At 47.3% G+C, this 24,523-nt stretch overlaps 1 long non-coding RNA gene across 3 annotated transcripts; it reads left to right on the top strand.

The window, feature by feature from the left end:
- The first annotated feature begins 2,170 nt into the window (after positions 1–2,170).
- On the top strand, positions 2,171–22,994 carry LOC141584390 (uncharacterized). Of its 3 annotated transcripts, none has more exons than XR_012517430.1 (3): positions 2,171–2,779; positions 3,901–4,193; positions 21,157–22,994. It is a non-coding gene; the product is annotated as an uncharacterized LOC141584390 (long non-coding RNA). The 3 variants fall into 3 exon arrangements; XR_012517429.1 differs by lacking the exon at positions 21,157–22,994 and adding an exon at positions 5,108–9,190; XR_012517431.1 differs by lacking the exon at positions 21,157–22,994 and adding an exon at positions 5,108–9,190 and having other exon boundaries at positions 3,898–4,193.
- The last annotated feature ends 1,529 nt before the right edge of the window (positions 22,995–24,523 follow it).

The raw sequence follows: 24,523 nt of genomic DNA, 5'->3' as shown, positions 1-24,523 counted from the left end.
ACCTAACTGCCAATGTTTATTAGCTCTGAGAAGGAGCATGGATTAGGGGGATGGGAAGAGCGTGGGTTTAATTCACTATTCTTAAGTGTTGATTTTTTTTTTTTTTTTTTTTTTTTTTGAGACAGGGTCTTGCTTTATCACCCAGGCTGGAGTGCAGTGGTACAAACTCAGCTCACTGCAACCTCCGCCTCACAGGTTTAAGCAATCCTCCAGCTTCAGCCTCCGAAGTAGCTGAGAACACAGGTGTACACCACCACACCAGGCTAATTTTTGTATTTTATTGTAGAGATGGGGTTTTGCCATGTTGCCCAGGCTAGTCTCAAACTCCTGGGCTCATGCGAACCACCTGCCTTGGTGTCCCAAAGTGCTGGGGTTATAGGCATGAGCCACTGTGCTCCGCCCAGTGTTGATTGCTTTAATCAAATGTGTCACTATATTGTTTGTGTGGTTTAAACATAATAATAAAAATGGTACTGCAGCAAATCGGTTTGGTTATCCTGCAGTAGTCACATTGTCACAAGCTCCTTATGGGCCAGCGGTATGACTCTAGCTGAAAAGAGAAGTGGAATCTGGGCCTGGCATGGTGGCTCACGCCTATAATCCCAGCATTTTTGGAGAACGAGGTGGGCGGATCACCAGGCAGTTCGAGACCAGCCTGGCCAGCGTGGCAAAACCCCGTCTCTACTAAAAATACAAAAATTAGCTGGGCATGGTGGCGGGTGCTTGTAATCCCATCTACTCAGGAGGCTGAGGCAGGAGAATTGCTTGAACCTGGGATGTGGAGGTTGCAATGAGCAGAGATTGCACCACTGCACTCCAGGCTGGGCAACAGAGAGAGACTCCATCTCAAACAAACAAAAAACGAGTGGAATTTTAGAACAACTACATGGGGAAAAAAAAGTAGGATTTTCATGAAATCCTCGCATTTTTGCACAGCACAGAGCTGTCCGGTTTTCTGTGTCTACAGCTTCCTAATGAAAGAGAGATAAAGAAACATATACTGCAATCAAAGGTGAGATCAAGGATGATTAAAGAGGAAGAAATGAAGACGTATTAAAAGGAGACCACGGTAATTCTGGGGATTGAGAAAGCCTGCATATGTAATGAGAGATGTTATTCACCCTTAGTGACCTGGGGATGAAGGTATCACTAAACAGCTGCTCAAGAAAGACCAGAAGTTCTCAAAGTGTGGTCCTGGACCAGAGGCATCACCATCACCAGGGAACTTTCTAGAAATGCGAGTTCGCAGACCCCGACCCACACCTACTGAATCAGAAACGTGGGGGTGGGGTCCAGCAAGGATTTAGCCAGCCTTCTGGGAGATTCAGATGTGCATTCAAGCTTGAGAAACACGACTGGAGACCAGTGCTTCCCAGCATTGACGACCTACGAGTCACCTGGGAGCGTTTTAAGCAGCACGTTCTGATTCAGCAGGAAAGGCCAAGATGCTGCATTTCTCACAAGCACCCAGCTGAGGCTGATGCTGCTGTGTCTCAGGTCACATGCTGAATCACTTCTGAAGGAAGACTGAGTGAGCATTCAGTGATTACAGGGCTCCGTAAGGAAGTTGTATAGGAAAATACAAATAGCAGCATCAGTTTGTCTCCATTGGTATTTTAAAGGATAGGAGCAAGAAAAATGCTGCTTTCAGTGGCTTGTTGCCTGGTGTTCTGCGGATGTTTCACCAACAGCAATGCCTTCGCATATCTGCAGTGTGCTTCCTGAAAGCTACAAGCGTTACCTGCTAAGCACGCCTCTTTGCAGACACAGAGGCTGACGCTGGCCCACAGAGCTATTTGCCTTCCAAGGTCACAGCAACCTTGGACAGACCGGGCTGGCAAAGGTCTCCTGACTACCCGGCTGGAGCTTTCTGCAGGCCCCTTAAGGCTGTCCTAGTCAAGCCACAGTGGGAAGTAGTGACAGGGCTCATGAGATTAACACTGCTGTGACTCAGTTGTAAAAACCGGACCAGCTCGGTCTCCAGGCTCACTGGTGAATAACAGGAATCTTTATCATCCTTTCCGTCAGAAAGCATTTATTTAAAACCCCTTGGCTAACTCACAGGGTGAGCTGGCCTGTCACACACCATCACATGGTGTGGAAACTGGCAATTAAATTTAGCAACCCACCTCAGCAAACTCAGGCTGAGATGTTTACTGGCCAGACCAGCCCAGGAGGAGCCAGGGGCTTTCATTCCTAAATCAAGAGGTTTCCAGAAAAAGTGAAATATGGCTTGGGTGGGTTATGCTGAATTAGGAGCACCTGTCCCCATCAATAACTTGGCGTCCTCAAAATGCTACAGCAGGACTCTGAGGTCCAAGAATGCGTGTCCTGTACACGGCTGAGGGACGGCTATTGGCTTCACCGCAGAGCTGTCGCTCAGAGAGGGGGACATGCCGAAAGGGAGGCGCTTGCTTGCTCCAAGGACAGCTTGTTTGTTTACTGACTCCGGGGACAGAGAGAGACAACATTAATCAAGGAATAAATGTCATTTCCCCTTCACGGCCCGAGAAGAGTGCTGCAAGTGTGGCCTGTGGTTTATCTGTAACAACATAGGTGAGCGACTCCAGTGCCTTTCCGTGGTGGCAAACAGCAAGGTGGGCAGGCTGAGGAGTGTTTCCCGATTTACAGGGGACAGTCAGAATTACGGCCTGGATGCCGTGTGACAGCTCTGCCTGTAGTCCACGAAGCTTTTCTGTTATGAAGGTCTACTTTCTGGATCACCGCTGGGGCTGCAAACTAGCAAAAGCGGAGTTTGTGTGCACCTTCCGATTCAGGGGTAAGAGTTACGATGTTTCAGCAAGAGGGGCTGCCAAAGACTTGGCCAGAGTCCTCCTCCTTAGTGCGGCTGGGAATGTGATGGTGAGAGAGAGAGGCAAGAGGATGAGTCTTGCACAAGCTAGGCTCGTTAGTCACGGCTTTCCCAACCCTTGACGTGCCTGGTAAATGACAGCTGCCCAAGTGCGGTGAGGGCTTGCCTTCGACAGGGGCCCAGATCTGTTGCTGTGGGTGGAAAGGCAAGGACTCTCGCAGCCCTACAGGAAGATAACAGAAACCGCTCTCCCTGTGTGTGAAAGCACCCGCTGCTCAGATTTAGATAAAGGCGTTTCAGCTCTAGCACACCCACAGGAGTATCTGTTCTCCCACCTTACACAATAGCACCTTACAACAGGGAACAAAACATTCGAGTGTCTGTCGTAAACTGGGCCCTGAGGGGAGGAAAAAGGCTGGCGGATACGGGAGCTACCCCTGCTCAGAAATGAAGGGGAGTGGCTCTGTATTCTTCTGGATGTATAACCCTAGTGAATTTCCAGTAATGCTGGGTGATGATGGAAGGGCATCAAAGCCTTTAAGGCTGGTAAACCGAGTTTGCCAAGCCGAGTTCTCACACATGCTGTCATTAGGAGTCCTGGCAACCTGTTAGTGCCCACCCTGCCCCTTCCACGTCCCATCTTTATCTCTGCGTTCCTCCCTTCCCTTCCCTTTCTCCTTTGCCCCTCGTCTCTTATTTCCTCTCCCCTTTTTAGACCTAAAAGCAGAGTGTCTCCCTCCAGACCTTCCTCGAGTCACGGGGGCCCCTGGGCTGAGCAGATAACTGGTCCTCCACGGGGTAGAAGAAACGGGTCAGGGCCAACACTGATGCAGCCTTGAGTGTAACGCCAGCATGACCCACTGTGTGGGTCATTGTTTGTTTTCAGTGCCTGGTTCTGTAAGATGGAGATAATGGTCCTTCCTCTCCCTGCCTTCCCAAGGATGATTTCAAGGACAAGCCAGATGGCACTTAAGAGCCCGCCTCAGAGGAAGGGCATGGTGTGAGTGCAGGGCATTATCAGGATTGTCTGTTTACCTTCCAGAGTCTGCTGACATTCTTACTCGTGTCTTTCTCATCTTGTAAAGCAGGTTGCATCCTAAGAATTGTGTTTGGTTCAAGGTCACACAAGGTTGGATGCCTCAGCTGGATTTGAACGAAGAACAACTGAGTTCCTAATTATGGCTCAGCCCATTGGACCACAGTGACCTCTGGTCTCTGTACCTGGAAGCCCAGCCCTGTTGGAGGAAGCAATGTGCCTGCCCTCCAGGTGGTGTGGAAACCCGTTGTGCCGCTGCCTCCGCCCCCAGCGGCCAGGTGGAATCCAGCTCTCTGTGTTCCCAGCACCTCACACCTGCCTAGCACAGTCTGCCTTGCAGAGCAGGTGGGAGCCATGAGTCGCTCAGTCTGGCGAGGGGAGTCAGAGGACACAAATCTGCTTGGGGGATTCAGAAGTGATGGACGGGCCCCAAGTGTGAGATTTCCAGGCTAATTAAAAAGTTTCCATCCTGTGAAACTTTGAATTCAATTGGTTTGCATAGGGGGCATCTAAAACAGAAATGCCAAGCAAAAGTGGAAAAATCCCTTCTGAGCGAGCAGCCACCCCAGCTGCGCAGCCGCACTGCAGCGGTGCGTTTCCCGGAGGCGGCGCTCCGCTTTGGACTGCAGTGCTGTCTTCTGTGAACTACATGTCCCAGGAGCCCTTGCTCCTGGCTTCTGGCTGGCCTCAGGGAGTCAGTGAGGATAAACTGAAGGGTGGGCCGGGCTTGGTGGCTCCCACCTGTAATCCCAGCCCCTAGGGAAGCCCAGGCGGGCAGATCATGAGGCCAGGAGTTCGAGACCAGCCTGGCTAATAGGGTGAAACCCTGTCTTTACTAAAAATGCACAAATTAACCGGGTGTGGTGGTGGGTGCCTGTAATCCCAGCTACTCAGGAGGCTGAGGCAAGAAAATCGCTTGAACCCGGGAGGGGGAGGTTGCAGTGAGCCGAGATTGCGCCACTGCACTCCAGCCTGGGTGACAGAGCAAGACTCTGTTTCAAAAACAAACAGAAAAACCACCAAAAAACAAACAAACAAAAAAAACTGAAGGGCTAGGGGAGGGGAGATGCCAGGGCAATTCTCTGGCTCTCTGCAGCCTGGTCAGGGTCCCAAACACTGATCCTCCGCGGCTGGGTGGCCCTTCCCTCCATCCTTCCAATTCCTACCAGACAGTACAGGATTTGGGTGCAGATAACGTTCCCTTTCTAATCTCAGGGTGGGTAGAAACTTCTCAACTTCTTCCTGTTGCTTCTTTCTAGGTTGCTTCCCTACCCCTATTGGACTTTCAGCTCCTCCAACGTCTTTGCAACCAGTTCCCCACGTTATATCCCTTCTGTTGAAGACCCAGACAGGGCACTGTTTTCCCAACTGATCTGTGGTTGGAATCTCTGAGGGCACCTCCGTGGTACACATGAGGAGCCTGAAAGCTGGAGAAGCCCTGGACCTGCCTGTGTGAATTGCATTAGCGGTGGGGCAGGACCCAGCTCTCCCAGTATAACTTAAAGACTCCTGTGGCTCTGCTTCCTTGTCGGGTGGGGGGCACTTTTTAGTTTAATCTTAAAACATTTATAAGTAGGGTAAAAAATTCACAACACATAAGATGGTGCACAATGAAACCTCAATTTTCCTCTCTCTGAACCCCCGTTTCCCAGAATTGCAAATAAAAGATTACGGGCTTGTAATATTTAGGACTTGTCAGGCCCTGGACTGGGAGTTTTCTCATCTGATTTGTTACTTATGATAACCTCATGAGATAGAAATGTTACAGGTGGGGAAACTGAGGCTCGGAGGCAGAAAGCAGTTTGCCCACGTATGTGCCTAAGCTAGGATTTGAAACCAGGTCTGCCTGAATCCCAAGCCTAGGCTGTTCCTGGTATATCCCAGGAGATCACATGTTGTTGTCCATGGTAGTTATCAACAGTGCACTTCACTCTCAGCCTGGTCCCAGAATATGGGTCACGTGATTACGCTGACCATATCATGCTATACCTTGGTAATACACAAGCCTTGGTGATGCAGCTTCCTTGATAGTTGAGGCTTGGCCCTGGATTCCCATAGACATCATTGGGTTTAAGGACAGCCTTCACACTTTGGTAGATAGTTCTTCCTGGCTTATTACCAGGGGTGTGGACAGACAGCCACATGAACTCTTCCTCTTCCAGGGAGCCTTCCCTGACTTCCACAACTCCCAGGATCTCCTGGTCCATGCTGAACTGCTTACCTCTTAACTTCACGGGATTATTTGTTCTAATTTATTTTCTCTTTTAAAAATGGTGGCAAAGTGCATGTAACGTAAATCTTACTGGCTGGGCGTAGTGGCTCACACCTGAACTCCCAGCACTTTGGGAGGCCGAGGCGGGCAGATCACCTTAACTCAGGAGTTCGAGACCAGCCTGGCCAACATAGCAAAAACCTGTCTCTACTAAAAATAGAAAAATCAGCCGAGTGTGGTGGCGGGCACCTCTAAGCCCAGCTACTTGGGAGGCTGAGGCAGGAGAATCGGTTGAACCTGGGAGGTGGAGATTGTAGTAAGCTGAGATTGTGCTGCTGCACTCCAGGCTGAGTGAGACTCCGACTCAAAAATAAAATAAAATAAAACCCACTTACTATCTTAACCATTTAAAAATGTACAGTGTAGCAGTTTGTTTTTTAGAGACAGAGTCTTACTGGTGGAAGTACAGTGGCACGCTCCTAGCTCACTGCAGCCTTGACCTGTGCTTAAGCGATCCTCCCGCCTCAGCCTCCCGAGTGGCTGGGATGGCAGCCGTGAGTGATGGCTGCGTTTCCTTCCAGCCCCTGGTGACCAACCTTCTACTTTGTTTCTGTGACTTTAATGACTCTAGGTATCTCTTGTAAGCAGAATCATTCAGTATCTGTCCTTTTGTGTCTGGCTTATCTTAGCGTAGCGTTCTCAAGATCCATTTATGTTGTAGCACGTGTCTAAATTTTCTTCCTTTTAAGGTGTTCTTCTTAATTACATTTCATGTTAATGCTCTAAAGGCGAATACATCCTTGTGGCTTTTGGAGTCTCACACAGTATGGCAGTATATTTGACTGCTTAGTCAGTATTAATGAGTGGACGATGCACATGGGACATTTTTTAGGACTGATAGCTGCCTGAGGAGTGAGGCAAGAGGCTTACAAGTTGAGAGTGGCCCCCAGTCAGTCTGTGACCTGGTCTTTTGTGGCATCAATGCTTTTAACTACACTTGTACTTAAGTTTATGGCATAGATTAGTTGGCTTTTTGCACTTAATTAAAAACCAGAGGTTATAGAGTGGTGTCTCATCAGTTTAGCAGCAATGCTTCAATCAGTGGTGCATGTGTGTGTAGGCGTGAGAGTGTGTTTGTGCGAATCACTTTGCAGTGACAAGCTAGACGCAGGCCATGGAATTTCTCTTCCCATTTACTCTGCTTTAATAGAAGCATTGGTTTAGAGAGACTATCGATATGCTAATTCTAAATTAGAGACCCTACCTGGGCTTCTAGAAGTGGTTCTAGAAGGAAAGAAGAAAATGTCTTGAGTTCTTTTTCCCTTCCTTTTATATAAAGAGTGTTTCCTTCCAAGAAGAACAGGAAAGAAGCTGCCGCATTTGGGTGCGTGAGCTCTTTTCTCGTTCAAGGCCAAGGGAGTCTCCAAAGCCATGGCTGACAGTGGCCAGCTCTCCTGCATGTGGCCGCTGTCCCGTGGGCTTTACAGCTAGCGTGACGGCTAGGACTTTCCCTTCCTGTTTTACGTTGTAGAAATGGAGGACAAAGAGACCGAGTGACAGGCACATGGCCACACAGCTGATTCAAATAGGGGCGAACTGGCTCTGTGGACGAGGTTTGTTTAGGGCGTGGTAAGGAGTTATGTATTGGAGGTATCAGGGTGTGTGAAGCTCCAGTTGCGTCTGCATATGACAGGCTGGAGTTTGCCGCGAACTGTGTGCCGGAGCCAGGCCTGGCCCCCGCCCCTCCCATCTTCAGACAGCAGCCTGGTGCTGGCCTTGGCCTGTTTTCCTGTTTTGCTGAAGGAGCCCCATGAGGCGGCCCAGCGTCCTCCATCTGTGGGCTCTCAGGCCTTGCGGTCTTCATGCCCCAGGACTGCATCTTGATGCTGGACTTCGCTTTGAGGTCAGCCTGGAGTTCGTTCCAGCTGGGCCCGGTGACCCTGAAGCTGTCCCCATCAACATTGCTCTAGCTTCTCAGAGGCCCACGGCTATAGTCAACACCAGGAACACAGCCCATTCCAGATGCGCCCCTGTGTCAATGGGAAGCACATGGCCTGGGGTGGAGGAGGGGAAGATGGGGGTGGCTGTCCCTGTTCATCATCCGGGGACAGTTCTCTTCCTGTCCCCTGAGCTCTGGTGTGTTACTGAAAGCCAAAAGGAAGCACATAGAGTTCAAACAAATAAACAAAGAACAAACACTGGGACAGGACACTGTCACCTCTAGGATGCCACATTCTAAAATGCACACAGGCCCGGGAGTGGTGTGACATGATAAGTCTGCCAAAGGAGCTCTTGGTGGAAGCACATTCGAGGTCTTATCAGTCAATCCCAAACAGCGTAGACACAGACACAGATGGGCGTGGCATTTAAGCCAGAAGTGTTCCAGGTATTGTGTGTGTGTGGTAGGGGTAATGTGTAAGTTCTGTTTCCTGAGATGTTGAGAAGAAGGCCTGCCTGCCTGGATTGGCTTCTGGGCTGCAGCCTCGGAGCGGGCCTGCTGGTGCAGGAAGCATCTGGCCGTCCCTCCTGGAGCCAGTGTGCACATGAAGTCGCCCCGGGCCTGCTCGCTGCCAGGCTGGAGCATGGAGGGGGAAGAAGCTGCAGAGGGCACGGGTGGGTGAGGCCACCAAGGGTTTGCAATAGATCTCAACCTGTCGCCTTCAAGGCAGGACCTCCCATAAAAGGCCTCTTCAGCCAGAATCCGGGTTCCTTTTGAGCCTTGTACAGCACAAAATGAATCCAAGACAAGCAGACGGTCTGGTTTTACTCCTTCAGTTGATATATTCTAAACGCTCTAGTGCACATTTACATTTTGAATTGCATGCTGACTTACTGTTTGTGTGGGGAGCTGACCCAAGGGTCACGGGGCTGGGGGAGGCTCCTGGCCAGGTGTGGCGAGGGGTCCGCCCACACAGAAGCAACCCTCTGCCCAGGAGCCCGCGGGTCTCCAGAGCCTCCTTGCACAATGCTTCCTACGTGGGTTTGCATCACGGCCTCAGCAACTGTCACGTCAGCATGTGACCTTTACAACTGTTGACAAGGAGCCACTTCTGGACACTGTGCTCAGGAGGAGCAGTCCCTCTTTCGGCCACTCTCCTGCCTGCTTGCCTCACACGCTGAGGCCCATGGCTGGCCCCTTGGCGTTTTATTTCATTTAATTTTTAAATTTTATTCTGTTTTTTTTTTTTTTTTTTTTTTTTTTTTTCATTTAATTTAATGTTATTTTAAAGATGGGGTCTCGCTCTGTCACCCAGGCTGCCTGGTCATGAACTCCTGGGTTCAAGTGATCCTCCTGCCTCAGGCTCCCAAAGTGCTGGGATGACAAGTGTCAGCCACCATGCCTGGCCTATTTATTTTATAGTTTATTTTATTATTATTATTATTATTATTTTTTTTTTTTGAGATTGAGTCTCGTTCTGTTGCCCAGGCTGGAGTGCAGTGGCGTCATTTCAGCTTACTACAACCTCTGCTTCCCGGGTTCAAGCAATTCTTCTGCCTCAGCTTCCCAAGTAGCAGGGACTACAGGTGCATGCCACCACACCCAGCTAATTTATTTTTTATTTTTTATTTTTATTTTTAGTAGAGATGGGGTTTCATCATGTTGACCAGGCTGGACTTGAACTCCCAAAGTCAAATGATCTGCCTGCATTGGCCTCCCAAAGTGCTGGGATTATAGGCATGAGGCACCACGTCTGGCCTATTTTCTTATTATTTTATCCTCAGTGTCTGATGCACACTGCTAGAGAATTTGGCCCTTCTCCCTCCCGAGATCGGCCCCTGTGTCCTGGCCTCACTGCTCTCACCTCCAGGCATCGTTTGGCAACTGCACCCACTCGTACCCTGGTATTTTCTGATTCTCAGTAGGGCTTGAGGAGCCTCCTGCTCCCAGTTTTATCTGACCTGGGGAGGAGTCAGGTGAAAAGAAAAGGCACAGGGTGCCTTGCAGAAGACCTGGCAGAGGAGGGTAGAGAAGGGAGACATTTCTGGGCAGGAAAACACTAACAGTGCTGCTCAGCAACTCTCAGGCCTAGAGGGGTGTCATCCCTGTAATTCAAGGCAGGTCCTAGACCCACCTGGGCAGAAGAGCCCCAGGGGGATCCTTTTCTCTCCTTCATTGCAATTTAGGCCATTCTTCCCTGGAACACAGGAATTAGAGTCAGCCAGGTAAGGGGTAGAGAGAAAGGCAATTCCAGGAAGAGGAAGCGCCCATACACACCCCTGCACCTGGGGGAAAGGTGGATGCCGTGGAAACCTGGTGCCCTTGGAGGCCGCACATAGATGTGGCATGGTGGCAAGCAGGAGAACCGGGAAGCAGGGAGTCAAGGGAAAAGAAAATTGAGATTTTATTGTGCACCCTCTTATGCATTATGAAAATTTCATTGCATATATAGGATAACTTTTTTTAACACTAAACTATGAAAGTTGCACAACTTTTCACTAATTTCTTGGAAATAGGAAGATACAGCGATTCTCTGAGTGACTCATGGTCAGCCTCTACTCATGGGCATGGGTGCTGATTGTTTCAGCCCCTGATACCTCCTTGACTGCTTCCCAAAGCCAATTAATCACCAAGTTCTACTAGTTGTAGCTCTTAAACGTTCTTCTAATACATTTATTTCTATTACTCCTTAATTCAGGAGCCAGTGAGCTATGACTCTCAGGCCTGGTCTGTCTGCTGACTGGATTGTAAATAAAGTTTTATTGGAAGAGGGCCATGTTCATTCATTTGTATACCATGCATAGCTGATTTCTTTTTTGAGATAGGGTGTCTCTCTGTCATCCAGGCTGGAATGCAGTGGTGTGATCTTAGCTCACTGATGCTTCAATATCCTGGTCTCAAGCGATCCTCCCACCTCAGCTTCCTGAGTAGGTGGGACTACAGGCACATATCACCATGCCCAGCTAATATTTTTTATTTTTTGTAGAGATCGTGTCTCACCGTGTTTCCAAGGCTGGTCTCAAACTCCTGGGTTCAAGTGATCCACTGCTTCAGCCTCCCAAAGTGTTGGGATTATAGGCGTGAGCCACCGTGCCCAGCCCATGGGTGATTTCTTTATTGTTTTCTTTTCTTTTTGGTACAGGGTCTCACTCTGTTGCCCAGGCTGGAGTGTAGTGGAGCAACCACAGCTCACTGCAGCCTCACACTCCTGGGATCAAGCCATCCTCCCACCTCAGCCTCCTGAGTAGTTGAGACCACAGGCACGTACTACCACACATAGCTAGTTTTTAATTTTTTTTTTTTTTTTGAGTTGGAGTCTCACTCTGCCGACCAAGCTGGAGTGCAGTGGCGTGATCTCAGCTCACTGCAGTCTCTGCCTTACAGGTTCAAGCAATTACCTCAGCCGCCTGAGTAGCTGGGATTACAGGCGTGCGCCACCATGCCTAACTTTTGCATTTTTAGTAGAGACGGGATTTCACCATGTTGGTCAGGATGGTCTCAAACTTCTGATCTTGTGATCTTCCTGCCTCAGCCTCCCAAAGTGCTGGGATCGTTTTAATTTTTTGGTAGAGATGGGGGTCTTGCTCTGTTGCCCAGGCTGGTCTTGAACTCCTGGGCTCAAGTGATCCTCCTACTTCAGCCTCCCAAATTGTTGGGATTACAGGCCTGCTCCACTGCTCTGGCCCATGCTTTCTTGATAAAAACACAGAGTTGAATATGCCCCAGATATTTACTATCTGGCCCTTTACAGAAAATACTTGCCGACTTCTGCCCTAATTCATCCATTAACCTCTTTCGGTGGAGTGAGCCAAGCATCTGCCCAACTGACGTCTGTGTCTTCAGTCTTGTTCTCCTCCCATCCATTTTCCTCCCTCTGGCCTTTGTAAAGGGAAAATCTGGTTATGGCACTCGGCCACTTGCCCCACTGGCTCCTTGTGCTCTCCGGATGGATTCCAAACACCTTCTCATGGTCTGCAGCATTCTTCCACTCAGCCCCAGCCCTCCTTTTGCCACTGCCATGGCTGCATGCGGCTTCCAAGCACCGAGTTCCCATGGCACCTGGGTATCCCTGCAGGTGTGGGCACTGGCGTGTGCTGCTTCCTCTTCCTGGAATTACCTTTCTCTGTTCCTTACCTGGCCGACTCTGACTCATCCTACAGTTCTCAGGAAAGCCTCTTGATTTTCCAAAGCTGGGCTAGGAGGCTTTTCTGTGTGCTTCCATGATGCTGAATTCTTCTTCCATTACAGGACATATTGGGTTATACTGAAAATTTCATTTCCTTCCTTTCTTCCTTTCTCATTTCTCCCTCTCCTATATACTGCATTAGTCACTGATCTTTTTTTTTTTTTTTAATTTATATATATATATATATATTTTCAAAGATGGGGTTTCACCATGATGGTCAGGCTGGTCTTGAACTCCTGACCTCAGGTGATCCACCTACCTCGGCCTCCCAAAGTGCTAGGATTACAGGCGTGAGCCACCGTGCCCAGCCTAGTCACGAATCGAATTGCTCTAAGTACAAAACACAAAACCAAACCAAAAGAATCCAAAGCTCCCTGCTGCTCTCAGATGCTTGCATGGCTGGTGGGCAGAGACAGAAGTGAAGCAAGATTAGGAAGTAGGATAGAGAATAGTAGAGAGGAAGATGTCTTGAGAAGAAGAAATGAATCAGGAAGAGGATATGAAATACTGGGGGTGTTGACATTTTAGATGGGGTGGCTAGACAAGGCCTCCCTGAGAAGGCATCTTTCGGGGAAGGACTTGCGGGATGGGAGGGAGTGAGCCACGTAGGTAGCTCGGTGGGGAAGAAGATCTTGGCAAACAAAGGTATGGTACAAAGTCCAGAAGGCAGGAGCCTTCTGGTGTGTTTGAAAATGAGGCCAGCGTGGCTGGAGAGGAGGAAAGGAGGAAAGCAGCAGGAGGACGGCAGGCGCTATGCAGCGGCCAGGTCCACGGGGCTGTGGGAAGGACCCTGATCTTTACTCCTCAGGAGCATGGGAGCCATTGCAGAGTACTGAGCAGGGGAGTCTGGAGTTTTTCATAGAGCCCTTCTGTCTGCAGTCTTATTCTCCATTAGACAAACTCCTTGAGGGCAGGCATTGTGTCTTACTGACTTTTATTTTCAGGACGCAGCACATCTAGCTTGTAGAAGACCTCAATATCTGTTTAAGGAAGGACCAATGAATGAATGAATAAGTATGTGAAGGACTGCTGTCTCCCAACCGCCAGATCCCGGCTCCCAAGGGCTCTGGGAATCTTCTCACTGTGGAAGGAAAGCTCTGGTGGAAGATGCTGCCAACAGCTAAGGCCTCGGGGTTCTTAACTGCTTGCTTGGATGTCACTATGGCAGCAACACACATCCAAACCAGTTTTCACTGTTGCCACAGAGCGGCTGCTTAATGAATCAATGTCACCCGTAGGGAAGATTTCAGGGGTGACCCTGCCCTGCGCAATCTTCTGCTGGATGAAGTCATAGAGTTATTACCAAAATTGCAGAAGGTGGTAGGAGGGACAGAGGGTTTGTTGATGGATGGACTCAGGATTTACAACTATCTTTATAGGTTCGAGCCAAGAGGCCCCGTCAGGCTCCATCACCGGGAGAAGGTAAGATAGGGACATGTCAGGCCCCCCAGGGGGGATTCGTAGCTTTGGTAGGTGTCAAATACTTTATGAATGAAAAGTGTGAAGCAACTGTCAGAAGTCTGAAAGCTCTCGGAGAAGCCGTGATAGATGTAGATGAATAGATGTGTCTTACCTGAGAGCCGTAAGCCGCCTCTGTGTAAAGCCACTCCCAGGATTGCAAGTAGGACACCTCCAGAGAGCGGTGAGCACACTGGGAGAATGACAGGGACAGGTATTTGAGAGCACAGTGGGTTATCAGCTTGGAGAAGAGGAGTCTCGGGGTGGGAATTGATAACTGTCTCCAGACATTATTAGTTCTGAATTATTAGGTCTGAGAGAACTTAGATTTGAGAGTTAATGTGAATGGCCCTAAGGGCCATTTGGATATCAGTTCAACTGATGGAAGCATTGTCCAGACATCAGATGGGTTGCTTCAAGCCTCTCTCTTTTTTTAGTGGGGAGGGGAAGACAGTCGGTTGGGAGGAATGCTGTGGAACTGACTTAAGCATCAGATAAACAGTTTTGCTAGAGTCCTTCAAAATGCTTTTTCACAGTGGGGCTCCGAGAATGCATCTCCTCAATCACTGTGTGGCAGACTCTGCAAGTTACTCCTTAATATCCGTTCTTCACTGCTTCCTCAGTCGTGATAACCCACATTTTTAGCATGCCTTCCAAGGGCAAAAGCTTCTTCCCCTAGTCTCCGTTGGAACTAGGCATGGTCAAGGGGAAAGCTGTGGCTAATTGACGAAAAGTAGAAGTATCATATTCAACTTCCGGGAAGTAATATTAAAGAGAGGAGGTGTGCCCTTATTTCTGCTTCCCACTTGGTGCAGGCTAGAATGTGGATGTGGTAGCTGGAGCTCAGTAGCCATTTTGGGCCATGAGGTAGAAGCTCTGTGTTGATAAGTCTGGGTTCTTGATGATCTTAGCCAGTATTGCAACCCGGACTGCTGACCTTTATTATGAAAGTTATATAAACTTGTACTTCTCTCTCTCTTTCTCTCTTTCTCTCTTTCTCTTTTTTTTGAGATGAAGTCTCACTATTTTGCCAGGCTGGAGTGCAGTGGTGCTATCTCGGATCACTGTAACCTCTGCCTCCCAGGTTCAAGAGATTCTCCCGCCTCAGGCTCCTGAGTAGCTGAGATTACAGGTGCATGCCACCACACCCAGCTAATTTTTGTATTTTTAGTAGAGATGGGGTTTCACCTTGTTGGCCAGGATGGTCTCAAACTCCTGACTTCAAGGGATCCACCCACCTCAGCCTCCCGAAGTGCTGGGATTATAGGCGTGAGCCACCACGCCCCCTGACCAACCAATTACACTTTTGTTTCCTCATACTCTGCCTCTCCAAAACTATGGAGATGTACCAAATATGTTTTCCCTTATTTCGTTCATTTGATGACTTCCATTAATGTCCCAGAACACAAAAAGAAGCCGTGTAGTGAAAATGCAGTTTATGCATAGGCAGCCAAGGTATTTTCTTAAGACAATCTGCTGTAAGGCATGGGGCTGAGGAATGACCTGTGTCTAGAAGCGTGGGCCTTTGGGGTTTGCTGCGTGTTGTGAGTAACCTCCCTGTTCTGGTTATTAGTTCTTAGATTGTATAGCAATATAAACTTCCTAGTAGTAAGCAGTAATCAGTACTTAGAGAGTGCACTTCTCTGTTTAGAGGTTGTCTTTCTCAGTTTCTTAAGAAGCCTATGTTTGAACGCTGTCTGTTCATTTGTTTATTTAGTGAGTTATTCATGGGAATACAAAGTTGGATAAGGAGGGCTCCAGACTCTTAGATGCTCACAGTTGAGTGAAGAAGGCAGATGCAGCTGCACTCCTGTGCCTCTCTGGACATGCCTCTTCTCATGTTTGGCTCTCTGAGCCATGGGTGTCAGTGGGTGATTAAGAGTTTGCCAGCAAGGAAAGGTGGGGTGGCGCTTCTGGGAACTGATCCTCCAGAGGCGTCTGCACATGTATGGAAGGATGTAAGTGAGCAGTTATTCATGGCAGCATCGCCTGTAGTAGCAGAAGCCTGGAAACACCCCAAGTGTTGTCTTTAGAGGACTGGGTAATCCGTGAACATCCCCAACGTGAATACTATACAGCAGAGCAAAGGAGCAGGGCTGCTGTCTGTGCACAGACCCGGCAAGCTTTCCAGAAAATACTATTAAGAGACAAAAGCAAAAAACATTCAGTATATATAGTTGGTTATATTTTGTGTAAGGAAATAGCATCTGTATCCATATTTGCTTGTATTTGCAGAAAGACTGGAAAAATATCAGCGACGTTAGGGAATAAAGTAAGATAAAGGGTAACTCTAAGTGGAATAAGGTTTTTTTTTTTTTTTTTTTTTTTGAGATGGAGTCTCACTCTGTCGCCTGGGCTGGAGTGCTGCAGTGCAGTGGCATGATCTCTGATCTCAGCTCACTGCAACCTCCGCCTCCTAGGTTCAAGTGATTCTTCTGCCTCAGCCTCCTGCGTAGCTGGGACTACAGGCATACACCACCATGCCCGGCTAATTATTTTTCAGTTTTAGTAGAGATGGGGTTTCATCATTTTGGTCAGGCTGGTCTCCTGATCTCAAATGATCTGCCTGCCTCAGAGTAAGGTTTTAATGTTATAATTTAATAACTCTTATTCAGCAACATATCAAATATGAAAGAAATCACATGAATCTTTAATCTGGGGCCTTAGCTAACGTATCCTGAAAATTTTAGAAGTTGTGACAAAATTCATTATGGTAAAAATGACCAGTATCAATAAATACCAGACTTTATTTGAATGCGCTTTTCTTTGCAGCTAATGACACCTCCTAAAGATGAGTTTCAGGAAATTCTGCAAAGAAATTCTGCAAAGAATTTCTTCTATTTAAAAAAACCTGAGGAAATATTTTTTTTTTTAGCATTCAGTAATTCTTATAAATGTTTCCCTTAATTTGCTATCATAGAACAAACCCTCGTGAGTGATAATTTTTCTTTCTTCCTCCCTTCCTCTGTCTGTCACACACACACACACACACACACACACACACACATGCACATTTAGGAAGAATAAGAGGTGACTTGGTGGATGAAAAGCTGTTTTTCACTTCCCTCTATCATGTAACTGAATTCAGACTATTCCCCAAATGAGCCAAATGCACAGTTTTAATCATGGGTGTTCCTTTAACAAATAAATCAGCAAATGTGTAATGCCAGGGAAATCGCCAAAACACTGTGTGTTGGTGGGAGCTGTTATCATCAAAGGGGACTTCCCTTTTATTTGCAGCCCTGGAGTTTCTCCGTCATGGGATGATGAATTGTGGTCAGACGTGGGAGAGCAGAAAAACGGCCTCTCTTGTGTAAAGTGGGTGACAGGCTATCGCGAAGGAACTCCAGGGCACCTTCTCAGTCCAACTGCTTTAGGAAAGAATGCCTGTGGAAGATGAGGATCTGTGAGTTGATTCTCTTAAGTCTAACCAGGCTGTGCCCCCTGGAAAGTCTTCAAGAACCCAACTTAGCGGGTGCTCAGTGAATTGGAAGATCTTCCAGATTATTAGAGTAAAGAGGAATCATGAAGAGGGAAGCCATTTCTATTTTTTTTTTCTTTTTCTCATTTTCCCTTTTTAAGATAAAAAAGTTCTTAAAATTTACATATATCTGCTGAGAACTTTTTTTTTTTTTTTTTTTAAAATAGAAATGAGGACTCACCATGCTGCCCAGGCCAGCCTCAAGCGATCCTTCTGCCTTGGCCTCTCGTAGTGCTGGGGTTACAGGCGTGAGCCACTGTGCCTGGCCTTGGCTGGCATTTCTTAATAAAGGAGAGAGCCTCACCCTTGATCACCACTCACTGGTATGCAGCAGAATTGGAGAAAACTGCTCAGCAGCTCCCAGAACCTTCCTGGGGCTTGTGTACTGAGGGACCATAGAAATTTCTTCCTTCCTTCTTCTCTTCCCTCCTTTCCTTCCTTCCTTCCTTCCTTCCTTCCTTCCTTCTCTCCCTCCCTCCCTCCTCTCTCTTTCTCTCTCTCTCTTTCTCTCTCTCTCTCTCTCTTTCTCTCTATTTATTTCTTTCTATTTTGCTCTTGGTGCCCTGGCTGGAGTGCAGTGGCATGATCTCAGCTCACCACAACCTCCACCTCCTGGGTTCAACCGATTTTCCTGCCTCAGCCTCCTGAGTAGCTGGGATTACAGGCAAGCACCACCATGCCCAGCTAATTTTGTATTTTTAGTAGAGACAGGGTTTCTCCATGTTGGTCAGGCTGGTCTTGAACTCCCAACCTCAGGTGATCAGCCCGCCTCGGCCTCCCAAAGTGCTGGGAGTACAGGCATGAGCCACCATGCCCAGCTTAGAAATTGCTTTCTATAGATCATAAGCTCTTTGAGAGCAGGTATTTTGTCATATCCTTCTTTCGTAATTCCCCAGAGGGCCCAGGAGTGTGCCAGGCACGGGGGAGTCCTGCACAAACACACAGCAAAAGGCCTTGTCTATTTCATGGAAGTGAAGGACTTGAAGAGACTTCTGGAGTTCTTCCAGTTCACTCTCTCTAACCCTTAAAGACAGCTGAGAATTCATCAGAGTTTAAATGAGCAAGAGAAGGATTCCAGTAATATCACTTGTCGTCCCATTTCAGAGTCTACCAGACTACAGTACAAAGATGCTTCCTTATGGGTAACTTAAGTGCCCATGCGATTTCCACTGCAGACTGGGGAGGCTGGTCCCATCATCAGTGCTCTGACCTCCACTGGTCAGTTATGTCTTTCTTCTACCCTCCCTTCTTCAGGGTGGAAAATCTTTTTTTTTTCTTTTTTTACTTTTTTTTTTTTTTTTTTAAAGATGGAGTTTCACTATATTGGTCAGGCTGGTCTTGAACTCCTGACCTCAGGTGATCCGCCCACCTCAACCACCCAAAGTGCTGGGATTACAGGCGGCGTGAGCCTTCGCGCCCGGCCCAGGTTGGAAAATCTTAGTTACTTTTATGTCTCAGAGGTGTAGGATATTTTTGGGAGGTGTTTTCATTTACCTTCTCTTACTGTGAGCTGGAAAAATTCAAGTTTAAGAGGAAAAAGGTTTAAAAAATTAAAAAGTATCATAATAATGTAATAATGATAAAGGTCAGGCACAGTAGCTCATTCCTGTAATCCAAGCACTGTGTGAGGCTGCAGTGCGAGGACTGCTTGAGGCCAGGAGTTCAAGGATAGCCCGGGCAACATAGCAGGACCCTGTCTCTATTTTTAAAAAGTTTAAAAAGTAAAAAAAGAAAGAAAAAGATGATTACAGCTGTTTCTTTTCTTTTCTTGAGATGAAGTCTTACTCTGTTCTGCAGGCTGGAGTACAGTGGTGCGATCTTGGCTTACCACAATCTCCACCTCCAGGGTTCAAGGGATTCTCCTGCCTCAGCCTCCCAAGCAGCTAGAATTACAGAAGTGCACCACCACGTCTGGCTAATTTTTGCATTTTTAGTAGAGACAGGGTTTCACCATGTTGACCAGGTTGGTCTCGAACTCCTGAGTTCAGGTGATCCACCGGCCTTAGCCTCCCAAAGTGTTGGAATTACAGGCATGAACCACCTCGCCCAGTCACAGCTCTTTCTAACTTAAAGTCTGTGCTATTCATGGGAAAGTTCTGTATATTTGTTGTTTCCTAATCTTTCTGCTCTCTCAGAGTGATAGCTGTGTATCCTAGTATCAGCTCGTCCTTAGCCCTCATGCCATCAGTGATAACTGGGCACCAGGCTGCTAGGGGAAAGACTGCATTTCCCTCGCAGCTGACTGTAGCCCAAAAGATGTAAACAGCCATGTTACATGACAGACAAGGGGAGACCTGCCTGAAAGTGCTTTTTGTCTTGTCTTTCTCTTTCCTGCTAGTTCCTTGCTTTCAGTTATCTATTGCTATGTACCAGTAATTGTACTTGTCCAATGAGTGGCTAAAATCAGTACAATTTATTACTTTTTCTGATTCGGGGAGGTTTCTCATGCCAGTCTTGCCTGATATCCCAGCTGCTATAGAATCTAAGATGGCCTCATCCACGTGTCTGCCAGCGGGGGCGCCTCAGTTCTTCTCTGCGAGGCGTCTCCTTCTCCCAAGGCCACATGCACCTTATCGCAACATGGCAGCCTTAGAGGTTCAAGAGGGAGAGAGAGGAAGCTTCGAGATTGCTTAAGGACTAGGCTCTGTAATTTATACATCGCCACTTCTGTCAAATTCTACTGGCCAATCTGGATTCAAGGGTGGGGAACTAGACCCCACATCTTGATGGAAGAATAGACCGTGTCATTGACATTGAAAGGGGTTGAGACACAGGAGGTGTGACTCATTGGGAGACCATTAGAAAAACAATCTGCCGTACTCACTGGCTGGAACATGGACACGATGCAATGAAACAGAAGTTAAGCAGCTGTCTTGGATGAGCTCTGGAGGCCCTGTGCTAAAAAAATTAGAGAACCAGCTGGGAAAGAGGCCATGAGCCTTTGTGAAGCCTCCTATGAACCATGGGCTGTCTACCTCCAGTGTGGTTTTATTTGAAAGGTCGATAAATGCTTGTATTGTTTAGGCCACTATTATTTTGACCTTTCTGTCACTTGCAACCAAATCGAATCCTAACTTACATGCTTTTCAACACTCACCCTCTTAAATTTTCAGCTCTGCTTACCAGCCGAGGCTCCCACCATACAGAGGGTTGTGCAGGTTCAGCCTTGGAGAGGGAGGGCGGAAACCTAACACGTGGGAGACCCTGTCATGTTTTGATGTCACTGCCTGTCCCATTTGGCCAGCCTGGAAGAAATAAAATGAGGAAGGTGAACAGGAGAGATGTTGCCACAGGACTGAGGAAGCTTAGGGGTTGTCATGAGCCTGCCTCAAACACTGCCTGGTCCCCGTATTGGTCAATGTAATCTCAGCAACATACCCAGGGGAGAGCCCGGGAACCACAGTGGCAGGTCTAAGAATATTCCAGGCAAACTGAAAAAGCCAAGCTTGCCCATGCATAGACCTTGTGGATCAGTGGTTCATTTGGATGTGGTCAGAAGTAGGCCTGCTCCCTGATATCATGATAAGCTATGAATCGCGGCTTCCATCTGGAAGCTGTTTTCAGATTTGCATCATGAAGAGATGATGTTAAGTTGTGGCTCTCCGAACTCATCTGTTTTGCATGTGTGCAAGGGTGGGTTTTAAAGACCAACAGCAGCTTTTCTCCTCTCCACTATTTCTCCAAGTTTTATGGTTAGCTTTGGGCTTTATTTATAACTTGTCACATGGAGAAATACAGCAGGACACTATCCAGAGGCCACGCAGGGTCGTATCATTTTACAGATTCCCCACTCGTAATTTGTTTAGGCTGTTTTAAGTCTGCATTTTTTTTTTCTATAACGATATAGTAGACACAAAGTGTTAACTAGAAACAGAAATATTCGCCTCTACCTCTGTTCCACCCATACCCGCCGCCCCAACATCACCTTGCTCTCGATCTCAGTGAAGAACAAGTCTATCTGGAGGCCTTCGCCACTCTTGGAGGCCACGGAACCTTGAATGCTTATCTCATCCCCTTCTCTCCTTCCACCAGAATGGTCCACAACCAACCACAAACAGATGGAAGGCATCCATCCTGATTTAAAGAAGCTCACAGACACGGCTGATTGATTCTGCGACCTTGCTTTGTTACTCGTCTCTGAGATTAGAGGCTTCACTGCCCGGGACTTCGTCCAGAGTTTCTGAGACCTCCAACAGCCTGTGGTCTCCTGGTCACTCAGACCCTACCGCTGGCTTCAGATGCTGCATCTTGCTGATGTTTGAATTGCTTTTAGCTCTCTGTGAAAGGCATGCTGGTGAGGCCACATACCAGGAAACCATGACAAACAACAGAATTTCAGTCTGGTTAAAAAAGAATATATACGTATGCACAAACGTATACTCCCCTACCCTGGGGGTTGCGGCTTGCTTGGCATAAATTTACATATATTTTGGCATAAATTTGCATACTAAGTTCCTAAGTCTCTACTTCCAAATAGAGTTACATCAGAAGCCTTCATTTACAGCACTAAACTTTGTATTGTTCCCTTTAGACCCATGTCACTGGCTGTTACCAATGTACTGAGTTTTTCCAGTTTGTCCTCCATTTCCTAGAATTTGTTCTAATTTTTAGGAAATGCTTACTAAATATCACCATTGTGTGTTGTGAAATCCAGCCCTGAAGGACATCAAAATGTCTCTTGTTAGCTGGTAGCTATTGTTAGGTATTGTCTGGAGAGACATTGACTCTCCTGGAGATATCCCACAGAGGTGTCCAAAAGTATTAATTATTAAGTTGGTCCTTTAATTGTATTTATTATATAAATTAGAATATTATGTTTATATGCATAGAAAAAGGATTCTATCTAAGCATTATATCTGTATATAGAAAAAGGGCTGGGCGCAGTGGCTCACACCTGTAATCCTAGCACTTTGGGCGGCTGAGGTGGGTGGATCACGAGGTCAGGAGATCGAGACCATCCTGGCCAACATGGAGAAACTCCGTTTCTACTAAAATACAAAACATTAGCAGGATGTGGTGGCATATGCCTGTAGTCCCAGCTACTTGGGAGGTTGAGGAAGAGGAATCACTTGAACTCCGTGGGGGTGGAGGTTGCAATGGGCCAAGATTGCACCACTACACTCCAGCCTGTTGACAGAGCAAAACTCTGTCTCAAAGAAAAAAATAATTTACCAAAAGTACTAGAAGTTGCATTATAGTTATTCTCAAATGTAATATTAGGGATTTATATTTACATATATTTGAGTCAGGGTCTCACTCTGTCCAGGCTGGAGTACAGTGGTGAGATCTCTCGGCTCACTGCAGCCTCTGCCCCCTGGGCTCAGCCAATCGTCCCACCTCAGCTTCCCAAATAACTGGGATTAATAGGCATGCTCCACCATGCCTGGTTAATTTTTTGTATTTTTTGTAGAGACAGGGTTTTGCCATGCTGCTTAGGCTGATCTCAAACGCCGTGGCTTAAGTGATCCTCGCACCTCGGCCTCCCAAAGTGCTAGGATTACAGGCGTGAGCCACCATGCCCAATCAATATTAGGGATATTGATCACTGTTCAAGAACAATGTTATCAAATCTACCTGCGTAATTCTGTGTGAGCTAGGGCAAGTGGTGTCACTCCCCTGGAGCCTCAGTTTCTTCCTCTGGAAACGGAGGGAAATTACACCAACTCTGAGTGTTTCCCAACTCCCAGGCATCTGACATCACCTTTATAATTTTTGCTATCTTCTTGTGTCATTTATACTATTTCTTCATATTTTTCTGGAATTTAACAACTTTTCAACTTAAACTGGCATGATCTACCTTAGGCTAGTCCTAAGCAAAAATCTCTGTGAAACTCTGCTGTACTCTTTTTTCTTGCATATTGAAATAAATGCATGACTCTTAATATTTTTTTAAAGTGTTCATTTGTATTCACTTGAAATTTTCTCGGGTCCTGCTGCATTTGAGAATGTGATACATGAGGAGCTTGGTATAAGGCCCAGCCCTGGCAGTCACAACAGGGAGAGGGTTGCTCCTGGCATCTACTGGGTAAGACTAGGGATGCTCAAACACCCCACAGTGCCCAGGACAACCCCCACCATGAAGAATCACCCATCGCGAGGTTGAGAAACTCTTGTTTAGAGCTATCTTGATTTCTGCTGGGGAAAGGGAGGGTGCCCTGCCCATTCTCCACCCTCCCCATCAGATGAGGTGTCTCTGACAGTTTGAAAACTCCTTTAACATTAAGCCAGGCATGGTGGTGTGTGCCTGTAATCCCAGCTACTCGGGAGGCTGAGGCAGGAGTATTGCTTGAGCCCAGGAGTTCGAGACCAGCCTGGGCAACATAGTGAGACCCCCATCTCTACCAAAAATTACAAAAGTTATCTGGGTTTAGGTCTGTGTACCTGTACTCCCAGTTACTCAGGAGGCCAAGGTGGGTGGATTGCTTGAGGCTGAAAGGTTGAGGCTGCAGTGAGCTGTGGCTGCGCCACTGCACTCCAGCCTGGGCAATGAAGAGACACCTTGTCTCAAGAAATATAAAAAGAAAAAACTCCTTTACAAAGACATACATTTTTTCATACCTGAATTAATAGAGATAAAATTCTATTCACAGACTTCCATAGTGTGGGCCACTGCCTGCCTGTGTTATGGTCAAAGGAGCTAGAAAGATAGAGGGAATATGATTCTGGGTGGCACGGATTAGGTTATGACAAGAGTTTAGCTGGGCGTGGTGGCTCACACCTGTAATCTCAGCACTTTGGGAGGCTGAGGCGGGTGGATCACAAGGTCAGGAGTTCAAGACCAGCGTGGCCAACATGGTGAAACCCCGTCTCTACTAAAAATAAAAAAATTAGCTGGGCATGGTGGTACGTGCCTGTAATCCAGCTACTCGGGGGGTTGAGGCAGGAGAATTGTTGAACTGGGACCTGGGAGGCGGAGGTTGCAGTGAGCCGAGATGGAGCCACTGTACTCCAGCCTGGGCTACAGAGAGAGACTTTGTGGGGGGAAAAAAAAAAAAAAAAAAAAAAAAAAGAGTTTAACAGAGTTAGTATCTATTGAGTTCTCACTGCATCTCAGGCCCTGGGCTGAACACATTAGGCACGTTTCTGATGTCAGCAGCCTGGTGGCCAAAGTTTTGTAGACCATGGGCCACACTCCACTTGAATATTTAAGTACTAATTACTTACCAGGTGGGTGGAGCAACTTCCCTGGGTGTACTGACTACCATTTGCATAGAATATTGGGATGGGGTGGGGTTTACCTGTCTTCTTGCTATTTATTTATTTTTAACAGCTTCATTGAGATATAATTCACATACCGTTCAATTCCCCAGTTTAAAGCGTACAGTTCAATGGGTTATTAGCATAGTCACAGAGTTGTGTAACTATCACCACAATCGACTTCTGAGCCTCTTCATCACCC

The sequence above is a fragment of the Saimiri boliviensis genome, chromosome 4 (assembly GCF_048565385.1).
Source record: "Saimiri boliviensis isolate mSaiBol1 chromosome 4, mSaiBol1.pri, whole genome shotgun sequence".
Taxonomy (NCBI): domain Eukaryota; kingdom Metazoa; phylum Chordata; class Mammalia; order Primates; family Cebidae; genus Saimiri; species Saimiri boliviensis.
This window is presented reverse-complemented; position numbering and strand designations above follow the sequence as displayed.